Genomic DNA, 15,145 nt, shown 5'->3' with positions numbered 1-15,145 from the left:
AGAGCTGCGACCAGGGGAGGCAATTTATCTGCCCTCAGGGGGTGCCCTGAAGAAAGGGGGTCGTCCGGGCATGTGCTGTCAATGTCATGGAGGAGCCATGATCAGATTAAGGTTGTCTGTGCATCAGGGGTGAGTGGTGCACTGGGGGATCGGGGAGGCTAGTGGTGACGGCAGGGCCCTTGCTCGGGCACCGCCTTACCGGCTTGGAGATGGATGGTTCGGGCAAGTCATGGGACAGCGCTTTTCATAACCGCACTGCCGCAGGCATGCAGCACTGCCTTATCTGTGCAAACAGCGCGCAGATAACCAGCCTTTTCATATCCTATTTGTGCAAACACCCCCCAGGACTATCCGTCAGGGCGTCCCAAAAAAGCTCTGGAGTTACCCATTGTAAAAGTTGTCTTACATTCATTTGCTCACGATAAAAATAATGACAAGGCGGGGGGGGGGGGGGGGCCTCACATTTCCAGCTGGCTTATCTCAGGTACGGAGGAGGGTGTGGAATATGGGATGTGAGGTGCGGGTGGGGGGAGGTGGTCTCTGATCAGGAAAGACAGCGAGAGTGATGCTGACATCATAGAGAGCGGTTGGTGGCTTATTAACGTGCGGTCATATCCACTCTGCTCCCAGTAACTGGGTTATATATAGTGGCATGTAAGGGGGTAAATATCGTCTCTGAATGCAGCCAGCAGCCCAAATGCGCTATTAGCTCTGGGTCCTGATCATACAAAATAACGCACATATTTCCCAATAAGCCATATTTTTACAATTTTTTCATCTGCAAAAGGATTTTAAGTAGGCTGAAATGATTAAACACTTTATATCACTTCATTTTGATTTAGTGACTCTACACATTAACTTGCATTATTAGATTATTTTAAAGAGTACAAAAATTGTTTCATGTGTTGAAATTATTTCTAGAAGTAAATCATGTTATTAATAAAGACGCTTGGAATAATAATAAAAAGCTAAGAATCCCATTTGTGTCTTGCATTGCAATCCATTCAGTATGAAATGTGTCTTGCATTGCAATCCATTCAATGCAAATATATTTAATAAAAATATAACATGTTAATATTTACAGAAACTCTCCACATGATAATGGAAACTGGGCTTCTGCCTCGACATCAAAAGCAGCACAAGAGCGTTCAGTTAGCCGAGTGTGGGAATGCCAGCAGGCTTGCTTATTTTCTAGAATTTTCTTTCTCTTTAATTATACAGAGTGTGAAAGGACCCACTTAGTTGATGTTGGTTGTTTGGCGTGTAGATGAATCGCACTGATGGCTGAAGTGGAAAAATACACCAAACTTGACCTGAGTGCAGTTATAATGGTCATAAGTCTACCTTCACATGAACTTCCCAAGTAAATAGTTTCTGGCGATATGTAATGTTGTCATGATGATTGGCAAAACGATTCCATTTCACATCCCCTCCTTGTTATAAATTCCCCTCATTAATTTCACCCTACATGAGTGCCATGGGTGACCCTTATCATTCCTACGGTTGACCGTATCCCGCCGGGAGGTTCGTAATGTGACGCACAGCCATTCCCAGCCTCACTGTCCGTCACGCCAAGTGAGGAGGAAGTCTGCAGGCACTGAATGCCAATTACGTGTCTGGCTGACAGGAAGAACAAAGGCAGGGACGCGAGCTGGTGACAGGAGGCCCGAACGAGCATGCACAACAGCGCTGGACCCCTGCGGACACTGCCAGGCCACATCACTCCATACCTTCTGGAATCGGCCCCTTCCCGATACCTCAGGTCGTCGGGCGGGCACCGAGAGGGACGGACGGCATGGCCGTTTGATACCGAGCTGAAATCTGGCGTTCATGTGCCTGTCAGTGGGCAGCTTGGATGCATTTCATAAGCGGGAACTGGGACTAGTCCAAAAAAAGCAGGGGAAAACAAAACAGGCTTCAAAAAGGACTGCTGCTGAGAATCACTGGGGCTTTGGGTTCTGGGCAAATAAATAAAAAAACATCATAATGCTCTTTTATACATATATGGCATAAAATGAATCAGTATTTCTGTCTCCACACTGCGCTATTCCAGAAGATCCACCACAGGCCATTCTATCAAACTGTTTAAAGTTATGCATAAATTAGAAAGTGGATATTAGGCTGATAAGTGTTTTGATTCGGCGTCTGTGCGAATAAAGTGACCCTGTCATGGGGCTGCATGTGGACTGAATATGATGACTGAACCACTGTGTGGCTGCCTGCATCATAGGCTGTAGAAAGACCCAGAATTCTGCATTCCCATTACTGCAGACACATCACCTGCAATACACATCACCTATTACTACCACAATAGTCATGATGTGATGGTACTGATACAAGGAAGCACAATAAATAGTAAATGTGCTCTTTATAAACAAGATACTCACCGTTTCCTAGTGCTTTTCAACTAAACTCTGCCTGAAGGAGGTGGAGGCCCGGATCGAGACTGCTCAGGCTGGGGGGGGGGGGCAATTAGAAATTCTGGGTGGGCAACTTTTCACACAATGGACTGTACCGCAGTGCAGAAGTGGTTTGTGACCAGAGAAATATGTAGGCCTCATGGGCATATTCATATTTTATGTTTGAACTATTTATGAGCTCTACATCATGCTCTTATGATCATCTCTTTACTCAGAAAAGACAAATTATTATTATTATTATTACGTGATTCCTGTAAGGTGCTTTGGATAGATGTGTCTGGCAACCAAACATAAACTTAACATAAACATCAGCTTATCTACTGGCATATTAAAGACAAATTTGGAACTCAAACTCATGAACTGATATCTAAGAACTTAAGAGCAGAGCGTGTTGTTTATATTTCTGTAGGACTAATTTAAGTAAATTATAGCATGTAGTCTATCTAACCACGTAACTTGATGGTAGTAAAACTGTTACATACGTGTGAATGCGTGTGCATGTGTGTCCAGACTTGTCTCGAATTGAAAAATCTCATTCCATCCAGTTGACCAAAGTTGACAACACTGTGATATTGACATTAGAAAACTGTCAAATGTCAAATAGTGTAGAGCACCCATATCCACAGGGGATGCGATCCAATACCTACCGCGGAGATCTGAAACTGTGGATAGTAGCGAATACTATAAATTACTTGTTTGTTGTGTACATACATACCTATGATAAAAATTTAATTCACAAATTTAATTACATAACATCTAATTACCAAATCAGCTGATATGGGGGTTCCACTGTACTGTTCTAGTGAGCTTCCTAGCCTACAGTAATGTTAGCTAGCTAGCTAAATAAGAGTTAACTAAGCCACTACTGTCGTAACATGCAGGGCATGGACCAGGGAAGCAGGCGAAGGAGACGCAGGATCGGGGAAAGAGAACTTTAATCGGGAGACGGAGAGGCATACACGGCAACACAGGCCTTCGATAACACAGAGACGTCAATGACAGGACTGGGGAAACTGAAATACACAGGACTCAATAGGAATGACAAGAAACAACTGGTAACAATCGGGATTTCATGCGAGGTTAATGAGGGGGCGTGGCACACAGGCGGATTGGACGAGCAGGGCATGACAGAACCCCCCCCCCCTCCAAAAGGCGTGCACTCTGGACGCGCCTCAGGGGAACAAAGAGACAGAACCGGGGACAGGAGGCCTGGGAAAAAAAACAAGACCTTTACCGGGGCACCGGGAACAGGACGGACACACAGAACAGGTACAAAGGAAGCAACCAGGACAACAACTGACAAATGATGGGGAACGTCGACAGGCACAGGGGCACCAAGAACAGAGAGACAGAGGGAACACCAACTGGAGGAACAAAAGGACCAGGAGTGAACACAGGTGAAACAGAGGGACGAGAAGCAGACACAGGGGGCATGAAACCAGGAGGCAGGAAGGCATAGGACGGGGAAAACAGGGAGCCCGAGGGAACCCCAGCAGGCAAGAGGTGGAAGCCGTACAGGCAGTAGGTGACCTCAAGGGCGGAGCCGGAGGGACCCTCGACGGCAGCAAGGTAGGAGCAGGAGGGTACCTCGTAGAGGGAGAGGAGGCAGGCGGAGAAACAGGCAAAGGAGGAGGGGAGGAAGTTGGAGGGGGCACCAGGGGAGGTGAGGAAGAAGGCAAAGGGGACATAGGTGCAGAGGAGGAGGCAGGTGAAGTCGCAGCAGGGGACGGCGCAGCCACAGCCGGCGAAGGCGCAATGGACTGACGAGTTGGAGTGGGGGGACCCGCAGACGACCGACAAGTCAAAGCGGGGTGACCTGCAGGCGACCAATGAGGTGCCAGAGGCAGGGCCACAGGCAACCCAAAAGGTGTCAGAGGGGGACCCGGAGGCAACCGCCAAGCCGGAGCCAGGGGAACCGCATGCAGCTGCCGAGCATGAGCCGGAAGTCCCGCAGGCATCCCTCGAGCCACAGCCAAGGAGACCAAGGGCGAGCCAGGGGGCAGGGCGGGCGAGACACGACCCCAGCGCAGGTGTCCCCTCCCTTTCCGGGAGATCGACAAGTGGGGTCCCGGCCGAGATCTGCCATGCTGGGGTGGTGGTGAAGGAGTTATTGGAGAAGTCAGGGCAATCCCTGAGGGGTCCCATTCAAGCTCCTCCTCTATCTCCACCAAGGAAGGAGGAGTGATGGTCCATCTGTTGGGAACCTCCTCGGGGACAGAGGTCTGGGACATGGGAGTAGGGACCAGATTTGGAGGGTCAGGAACTGGGGGAATAGGAGCTGGGGGAACTGGATCTGGAGCCGGGGGAACTGGAGGTTAAGGTTCGGGAACCTCAGGGACAGGCGGAATCACATGGACAAACGGAATCTCATCAGGAACAGGCAGGTCAGGGACATCAGGAACTGGCAGGTCAGGATCATCCGGAACTGGCAGGTAAGGAACCGCCGGGGGACGGAGAATCGACCACCGGTGCAGGAACCGCGGGGGGCGTTGATTGCCGGTGCAGGAACCCCAGGGACTAAAGCCGGGGTCTGCGCCTCAGCAGCAGCTGTTGCCCCTTTAAGGACCTTAGGGACCCGCGGGATGGCATCCAATATTTACCTGGCCCCTTTAAGAGCCAGGCACGTTCTAGCAAAGGGGTGTGCTGTTCTGGGCATACAGCAACTGTGGATATATCAGACATTGGATATAACTAACTGTTTTGCCAGGTCCTTTGAAGTTATAATGGGAACTAATGTATAGTCATGTTTATTACACATTATGAATGCTCTCTGAAGCTCTCATCTACAATGCACTATAAATACTTTCATAATGCTTTATAATGGCTTGTACTGACTATTATGAAGGTATCTATAATGCAACATGATGACTGCTTTAAGTAAAGTGTTACCCAGTAACTTTTTAGTGCTGCTAGTTTTGCATTTCTAATGATGCGTCCAAAACGTAGTGCTCCCAGTGCGTACAGTACTGTAGTTACTTTGTACATACAGGGGATGGTTTGTATTTATAATAATAATAATAATAATAATATATTTTATTTGTATCGCACTTCACATTTAAAACAATCTCAAATTGCCACAGAATAAAAACATTGTCATAAAAAGCACAAATATATCTAAATATAAAGATATATCTAAATATATCTTTCATATAAGAAAAGGTCTAAAAAGGAAATGACTTAGCAATTTGTCATGCAATTGTACAGCACAGTACTTGTAATATCTGTTTAGAAATTGGTAATAAAAAAGTCGTTTTATGTTATCACTCAGGCTAGGAGTTATGGGTTGAGGTTGGGAGGGGGGGGGGTGTCATTCGCAAATTTTCACGTTCACGGGGATTTTTTGCCTCTAACCGTCTCGGTTGTTAAAGTAAATATCATTCATATTCGTATCAAAACTTCCCACTAACGTATGACATGTCCTCCATTTTGTAATCTCATCCCTCCGTTTCCCAGCATTTCTCTTGCTCGTCAATGTTTTACACACCTCAAAGGGCGCTTTTCCACCACACCAGGTACGGTACTTTAGGTTTTCCACCGGCGAAAAACTGGTACCGCGCGGAATGAGATCACAACGCGAGGCGGGGTTTTTTTTTATTTTTTTTTTTACTGAATTCAAAAAATTGCTTTAGTGTATTATACGACTGGACGTATACTAATACCAACATCGCATGTTATGCACATGCAGTTCTTCGCTATCGAGCTAGATTACGATCAGGCTTTTTCTTATTTTCAATTCTGTATACGGACATTGCAGCGCAGGGAGTTAAAGTTTCGTTAAATTATTTTTACTCTGTCATGGAATAAAATGTATCGAATTTTAATTATTATTCCTTTTATAGATTATCTATGTTGAAAAATCAGTTTAAAGGATACCTCCACTTCTTTTGCATGAGCGCTGCATGCGTTCTCCGAGACAATCATAATGATTTTCATCCTTAATCCTTAAATCACTCGAAGACGGGTTTGCGAGAAATACATTAACTCATTTTTTGTTTTATAAATAGCCCAATATTTATTACAATAAAATCACATCGCCATATTTCCAACAAAATCACATCGCTGTCCTAGTATATTAAACAAAATAGCGTGCTGTCCTAGTATATTGAAATACTTTTTACATTTCTTGTTATGCCATACTTATCTTATTATTGTATCTGTTCTTCTGACCAGATTAAATTTTTTTTTACGTTGTTTATCTTTCTCTGAGTTTTCTGAGCAGTTGAGTTCGCAACTGCCTTCAAGGTGGCGTTTTATTGTGTTTCAGAGGCAGGCTATTTGCATAACCAATCGACAAAGTGTTTCAAATCCCATCCCGAAGTACCAAAGAAGTACCCCAGCGGGTTTGGCACTTTTAGTACTGGAATTTGTGTACTTATACCAGAGCGGAAGTCAATGGAAAAGCAAATGACCAAAAGTACCATACCAAAAGTAAGGTACTTCACGCAGTGGAATCATGGCCCACACACTCTGACCAAACTCCTGTCCTCCCTCCCACGTCTCTTCCTGCACGACCCTCCACTCCCCATCACTTCAGCCCCCCCTCACTTGGTTGTCTCCCCCTTTAAGTGCAGGAGAAGCCAAACTGTGATCTACCAGAAAAGCGAATGTGGAGATCCCGTGACCCGAACACCTGCTGATTTGTTCTTACCCCCCGCCATCTCTGTCAGGGCTTATCTCATCAGAATTTGAAATAAAAACCCTTGCAAAGTTTACTCTACCTAATCCTCGCTTTTTATCCCCCTGCTGACCTCCTCCTTCTCCACTGTACCATGTGACTTCCCAGAACCCGCTCCACACCTCGTGATCAGTGCCACCTCCCTTACATTCCACCGTTCCGTACGGTTACCCGGTTCCGCTCCACACCTCGTGATCACTGCTGCCTCCCTTACATTCCACTGTTCGATACGGTTACCTGGTTCCGCTCCACACCTCGTGATCAGTGCCACCTCCCTTACATTCCACCGTTCCGTACGGTTACCCAGTCCCGCTCCTCATCTCGTGATCAGTGCCACCTCCCTTACATTCCACCGTTCCATACAGTTACCCGGTTCCGCTCCACACTTCGTGATCACTGCTGCCTCCCTTACATTCCACTGTTCGATACGGTTACCCGGTTCCACTCTACACCTTGTGATCACTGCTGCCTCCCTTACATTCCACTGTTCGATACGGTTACCCGGTTCCACTCCACCCCTCGTGATCAGTGCTGCCTCCCTTACATTACACCATCAGGTACGGTTAACCAGTTCTGCTTCACATCTCATGAGCAATGCTGACTTCCTTACATTCCACCATTCGATATGGTTACGTGGTTCCGCTCCACACCTTGTGATCAATGTTGCCTCCCTTACATTCCACCGTTCGATGCGGTTACCTGGCCCCTTACCTTCTTAGCTAAAATATCAGACTTTGAGTACCAAAATCAGCCCTAGGCATCTTCTAATTCCTTCTGAAATTTCTTTCTCCCTTCCATCTCAAATACTTACATTTAAGATAATTTCCTCAGCTTTGTTTTCCTGTCTGACACCCTTGATCTTAAGCACTTAATTTTCTAGACCTTCTACAGCAACTGATCTCCACTGAAAGTCACCAGCGCAGTGCTGAGCTTAATAACCTTGTAGTACCTCAGGGGTTGTGTGTCCCAGGACCTCTCCAGTGGGACCTGCATCCACCTCCCATGACTCTCTCCAGCGACAGTTCCTCAAGGCTCCAACCATGGCCTTCGTGACTTTCCTCCACATCTCATCCATTAGCCTTGTTTTCCCTTTTCCGTGTGTCTTCCAACAGCTTCAATTCCTTTACTGCCCCTTCCACATCACTATACCCCCAGGAATCAAAAACTAAAATACCTTAATCTGCATATTCATTTAAATCTTCCTGCTCCATCATAGCAGATAGCCATCCTTTAGAATGGAAACCTTTGTGTTTTGTAAAATCTATGAATTAGACAAATATGCTTCACTGCATGCTGAATAACTCAACAGAGATAAGAACAACGGTGTTTGCATTACAAAATGAAAGCTCCTCAAATTTCCTGAAATATCCCTCTCAGTTATTGTTCACTGATTTATTTTTAAAATTCACTGCTTTATCAAATGCCCGGTTACATATACTGGATATATGGTAACTTCGTTGTTATTGTATTATTGCTCATTCATTTAATTAATGATTAATCAATCTTTTTTTTGGCATTTAGTACCACATCTTCTTATGCTTGGTGCATTATATATGCACCTATCCAAATTTCTGTCAGACTCAGTAAGTTTAAAAATGTGACTGGTAATGTTACTGTCAGTAACTGAATTCCTCCCTTCCCAAATGATAGAGAATGAGAAACTCTCTGTTATGGAAGACAGGTGTCAAGTTGTGAAAAATCCAGAAACCAATGGCAGTCAATACAGATAATAAACTGAGGAAGTGCTATTAGCCCAGGATGACGTGGCAGTGTGGAGAATAGGCACAGCCCTGGTGGACGGACCCGGTCAGGCGTCGATAAGGGATCCGACAGAGCCAGCGCAGATGAATGTGTCTCTGCGAGCCAGCGCTTTGTTTACGCTATCGTACTGGGCCCTTTGAGAGCGTGAAGGTCTTATCGTGGCATGAGATTATATTACATGGCGTTGCATGAGAGGCCTGCCTTGACTGCACACACGGCTAAATTCCAGCCCTTTGGCTGGAGGGCAGGCCGCGACCGACTCCATTTAAGAAGGTCTGTTTGGGAGGATGGTGCTCAGTACTCGTGGCGATACCCTCGAACTGGCGCTTAAATGCCCTGCATGTACCTTCCAGCTGCCCCCGCTTCACTTTCTCGATTTCGGAAGCAGTGAATCACTTAAAGGGCATCCTGGCCATTTGCATATTTGGGCCCGGAGCCTGTGACGGCGATGGTCCCCAGGCCTCCTGAGGTACAGTACACAGGGGCTCAGGCGGCGATTTGTGCCGTGCGTCTGATCTGGAGCAGCTCGGAAGGGGGGGAGGTGGGCTTGGTGCTGGGGGGGGGGGGTTTACATGGGGGTGGATAATCAGACAGCCGTGCCCCCCCAGGCTGCATGCAGCTCAGAACGGGGTAAATAGAATCCTATTGATGGCTGATTTTCGTTTTCTCGCATCATTTGCTGGGCCGGAGTGATTTCCCCTCCCCCCGCCTCAGATAACCTTCAGCAAGGGCAGTGCTGATTGGACGTCGGGGGGGTTAAAGTCACACCCATGGGTAGCGGCTGGTGCCCCAGTAAGGCCCAGTCTGTGTTTTCCAGTTACATCCATGGGTAGCGGCTGGTGCCCCAGTAAGGCCCAGTCTGTCTTTTCCAGTCACACCCATGGGTAGCGGCTGGTGCCCCAGTAAGGCCCACTCTGTGTTTTCCAGTTACATCCATGGGTAGCGGCTGGTGCCCCAGTAAGGCCCAGTCTGTGTTTTCCAGTTACACCCATGGGTAGCGGCTGGTGCCCCAGTAAGGCCCAGTCTGTCTTTTCCAGTTACATCCATGGGTAGCGGCTGGTGCCCCAGTAAGGCCCAGTCTGTCTTTTCCAGTTACATCCATGGGTAGTGGCTGGTGCCCCAGTAAGGCCCAGTCTGTGTTTTCCAGTTACATCCATGACAAGCTGCTGGTGCCCCAGTAAGGCCCAGTCTGTGTCTCCCAGTTACATCTATGGTGAGTTGCTGGGCTCCTGGCCAAACACGTGTTGTGTTGAGTATGTGTTGAGTTTATGTTGAGTTCACTTAGTCCTTTGCTACAGGCAGTTCCAAAGAGTCACATGACTGGATCTACACCCTTCAAATGCATCCCCTTTTTCTGTGTGACAAAAGCGGGGTAATTTGGCTCATACGCACATAGTGCGACTGCAAATGGCACATTGTAGGATTACCAGCAGCAGAGTGTGCTGCCCGATGAAGCAGGAGCCTGACTGTAAGGATATCTGTCCATTCTCTTTAACCTGCTGCGAGATCACAAACACTGTCTCTGTCCCCTACTACAATACAGGGGAATTCTCTGCAACAAGTTTCTGGAGTGAGAAAATGATGAGGGGCACTGGCGAGGTGGCAGGGCGAGCGAGCCGTAGCGCCCGGTGTCACCACAGTGATGCTTGACTGCCATGTTGACTGTACACAGAGCTCAGTGCTGTCCATGAACGTGTGGCTTAACGCATCTCAGATGCCTGAGGAGGACAGCGGGGGGGTCAGCCAACTTCGGAGTGCTGCCCCGCATGGAGTCCTGATGAACTCAGCCACTCTGAATGTCGTGGGACAAATGGGACTGTGAAGGCACGATTCCTCACCAGGATGTCAGTCAGTTGCCATTCCTACTGAGTTTACAAAAAGAACACAAATAATCTTCACCCTCCCTGTCACCAGAAAATAATGATAAAGGAAAAAAATCTTCTTAGCAATTTCTTCTGTTTGCAGACAATATGAAAACAAGAAGGCAAGACCTTTAATTTTCTCTAACACACACACACACACACACAGGCTTCTAATTATGTTTGTGAGAGCTCTCTGCTCTATGGGGAAACCCTAATCCCAACATGACGACCCTAACCCCACCCAGCCCTGACCTGAACCATAAGTAACCAGACAACATACTGGAATTTTGGCATTTTTTTGTTTTTTGATTGCATTCACAGATCTTTGTGGGGACCTTAAAAATTGTCCTCACAACCTCAGAATGACAGGTTTTTGTGGGGGACATTTGGTTCCCACAATGTAATGTATAGACCACATACACACACACAGACACAAACACACAGCAGATAATCCATTCACCCATAAATCACAACAGCAGACTGACAGGGACAGTAATGAAAGGTGACACAAATTACGCACGGTGTTCCTAGCACCCCCCCCCCCCCCCCACCTCCGTCAAACCCCTCTGCATTACTGGTCACTGACAAGCCCGGCTTTCACATGGCCTGATCTAAGCACATGCGCACAGCCAGGAGACCATTGTCACTTTCGGCAATCTTCAGGGTCATCCTGCTCAGTATTACAGTCAATTTCTAAAGCTTCTGCCTAGATTGTGTCTTCAGCCAGAGTGACACTGACAGGCAGCTCACTCTGCAGGTTCAAAGCCCCCGTCAGAGATCATGGGCAACGATGGTGTCACACCTGAAAATGGAGCAGCCCCTCCCACTAACCATGTCTGTCTGGTAAAACATTAAAACAGGGCTGGTGCGTAAAAATATCTTTTCTCTTTTGTTATTCACCATAGCAGAAAGATTTGAAGAATTTGGAGACGTGATTTGAGGGTCAATGAAAGAAGGTGAAATAATCACAGAGCTGTCTATGATAGTTACACGCCCACCCGGGGGGGGGCAGGGTGGTTTGCTAGGGTCCTTACAGACAGCCACATCCTTTCACGGTGAGGACCGGGTCCTGCTGCCGGTGCTGTGGGTGTCGGGGGTGGGGGGGTTGTGAGTGACAGGCTACCACCCCGTACCCAGAGTCTTGTCAGATTACTTTTTCTCTCTTTCTGACTGGAGCCCCCCCATTTCTATTTTGTACCTGTATTCATCTGCAGGGCGCGACTCCATCTTTACAGACAGATCCTGCCTCTGGATGGGGGCTGCGATCAGGGGGGGGGGGGGCAGGCTCCTTAATGCTGAAATAAAATCCCCGAAACCAAACACAGGGCAGAAATAAGGGCTTTTGCCACTCTACATTGGACAGCGCTTCATCCCAGCCCACCATTCTGTACCGACCCAAGCAAGCCTGTCCTTTGTTTAGGCAGAGAAAGAGCCCCCCCCGATTGGCACAGTTATAATGACCAGCAGACCGATATTGCTCTAAACAATTCAGCCGAAGATGGTTTTACTACCTGAAAGGCCCTCATTCTCGTCTTTGGTGTTTTTATCTTTGTCACGACTTGGGACTATCTGCCTCTTGAATGCAGTTTCCTGGTCCTTTTTATTTTTGTACTGACGCATTGAGAGGTGGCATCATTAAAAGTGTCGCCATGGGGTCGGCGTGCCCAAAGTGGCCATTACGGAATCACAGAGACTGGCAGAGCCAAAGGTCAGCACTCATTTACCCATCATGGGGGCTCCTCACCTTGCCAGCCATACACCCTGCGAGACGTAGGGGGCAGTGCTGCGTGCCTGTGGCAAGGGAGGTGTTAGAAATTAACACTCTTTTTCTATTTTTCCCATTTGATGAAAATCTCCTGCTCGCTCTAATTACCCTTACCCCAGACCGCTCACCTTATGCCCCCCCATCAATCTGCTGGCTGGTGCTATCCCTGCTGGGGGACTTTGTGCTGAGAGCCCATTAAATTTCTGCCCCCAGGCCATTGCTCCCTGTCCTAGTGTGTCCAGCCCTAATGATCCAATCAGGCCTCACCTGAAGTCCAAATGCCCCTCAATCGGAACCCTCGGTCCAAATCAGCCCCTGGACCACATTTACCCGCTGTGTGCGTGTTTTTTAATAAGACATTTCTTTTTTTCTGCTAATTCATTTTCCTGCCTCCCCTCTCCCTGAGCATTGGCTCTTGTTCAACCTCACCTCTCTTAAGTCTGGTATTCCTGCCCCACTACCCGCATTTAACTGGGAAACCTGCACTCTCCTGTGTCACCGTCCATCCCATTCTGAACACGGACTCCCGGGACGGCTCCCATCACCCCTGTTTCTGTCGGCGACCCCTGTCCTAACCCCCCTCATCAATAACCCCAAGCTATTTGGCTTTATGCTCAGACAGATGAGGGGAGCTGAAACAAGGGAAGCCTTTTAAGTAAATAACCTCGTTAGCTGTAAGATGGACAAGCGTTTGTCACAAACATAGATAATGACACAGCCTTGTTTGTCTGGGGACCTTCAGCACAGATGTCTTTCTGAGAGCTGATCCTGGCCTTGACATTCTGTGTGTGATGACATCATGCCGTTCTGCCATCCTGGCATCATGGAGGATAGATTTTGTTGTCTATCCCACTCACCTCATAGGCTAATTTGCTAAACACTTCCCTATAATGGGCTGGTAATTAAATACTAACAAAAAAATGTGTTTCATTGTAATTCATTGAAATTATCACATTAATAAATCCAGAATTCTTGGCTCCCTTGTAATTCTGTACTTTTAAGGAATAATCACAATTCTATGCAAAAGGCCTGAATAATAAATAGTAGGCTGCAGTAAACTTTGACTGGAACTTTCTGGAAGCTTGGAGATCTGACCACCCCCAAGAGTCATCATGACTGTCTCATTCGTCACGAAGGCATCAGAATGTGCCGACGGCCTTCAGACCCTAACGACCACCTCCTTGGCGACTTAAACGCTTCTTGTGTCTCTTTAATGTGTTGAATTAGAAGCACTAACTGTGAGAATGTGGTCAGGCCTCATTTGCTCAGGTAACTCCTCCTGTTGGAGGAGGACAGCAGGAGGACATGGCACAGGAGGCAGGAGGCATGACCAGCGAGGCACTGGTGTGCACCTTTAGCACCAAGTACATCAAGGGACCCAAACACCCTGGGCAGGAGCTGCCCCCCCCCATCCACCCCCGACCCCTGGAGACAGGTCCCAGGCCTTGTAGCATCACAGCGTCGACTACAAGATTCACAAGAGTCTGCTTCCGCTCTTTTCGTTCTCCTGAGTAAACAGTCCAGTGCACTTTCAGCAAATAGCTGATGAATCATCTGGAGTGTTGAAGGGGGCATTCTATAAACACAGACACCCAAGTATAGAGACACAAATCCCCGAGGCAGCCATTCTAGGTTCATACCTCTGTGTGACGTATTTGCTTCCCTGCTTTACTTTACAGGAGTCTGTACAGCTGCAGAAATCAAGCCCACACCCTCTTCTGCTGTGCGTTTAAAGCACATTTCAGCACAAAGAGATCGAGAGTCTTCATGGTTTATAAGGTATCGAAGCCATAGACACCCCTTTGGAAAATCTCAGACTATGAGAACCCGACCGGCGTTTTCCCTCTCATTCTCCCAAAAAGACCAAAGGGATGAGACAGCCCCCCCCCCCCAAACACACACACACTGAGATTCAAGCATTGATGCTAAATGTCTCCGCGTTAAATAAGGGCCGCAAGGAAGGCGGGACACCCTGCATTCTAACACAGATCTGTGCTTCACTCAAGGTCACCGACTCACAGGCTCCGCAATGTTAGCAGCATCATTAAGGGCCATAATGTGTAGTCTTCGGTAGGTCACACACCTGAGGTCTGCCATTTCTAACCCTTATAGGACCACAAAGAAAGTGAGCTGCAAACACTTCCTGAAAGAGGTGGACAGGCGGCAAGGAACAGATGGAATACACCATCCTGGTAGGGATAAGTCCGCAGAATACTGCAGGCCTTCTCCTTCCATATTTAACAAGAATCGTTCCCTGTTCATTTGCTTTCTCCCTTTATTTGCCTTTCTTTCAGCTAAATTGCTATTTTAAAAATCACACACCAGAAAGTGGTCGGGAAACAGAGCCACGTTCGTTTGCCCAAAGCTACAAACAGCAGGGAAAACACAGCATATAAAGTTATACATATGGCTCGATTAAAGAGCGCTTAGTATTCTTTATGCCTTTCTAACTCGAGAAATAAAAGAGTTTTTTGTCTAAGAAAAAATGGTGATTCACTCATGTTTGAGGTACCATGCTTTCCAGGTTGATGGAGCAAATCAATAGGTATGCAATCTAGATATTTCCATGGCCAATACCATGCATGTGGTCTGCGTGTACCTACATGATGTGGTGGTATAACAACATACACACCAGATTAAGGGAAAGGGTCATTCCCATTAT

General features: G+C 47.3%; 1 long non-coding RNA gene across 1 annotated transcript; it reads left to right on the top strand.

The window, feature by feature from the left end:
* The first annotated feature begins 5,833 nt into the window (after nucleotides 1–5,833).
* LOC111848916 (uncharacterized) lies at nucleotides 5,834–14,877 on the top strand. Its single transcript, XR_002839419.2, has 4 exons — nucleotides 5,834–5,932; nucleotides 14,163–14,262; nucleotides 14,596–14,675; nucleotides 14,778–14,877. It is a non-coding gene; the product is annotated as an uncharacterized lncRNA (long non-coding RNA).
* The last annotated feature ends 268 nt before the right edge of the window (nucleotides 14,878–15,145 follow it).

Source organism: Paramormyrops kingsleyae, chromosome 10 (assembly GCF_048594095.1).
Source record: "Paramormyrops kingsleyae isolate MSU_618 chromosome 10, PKINGS_0.4, whole genome shotgun sequence".
NCBI lineage: Eukaryota > Metazoa > Chordata > Actinopteri > Osteoglossiformes > Mormyridae > Paramormyrops > Paramormyrops kingsleyae.
Note: the sequence above shows the minus strand (reverse complement) of the source record. Positions and strands in the feature narration are given on the sequence as shown.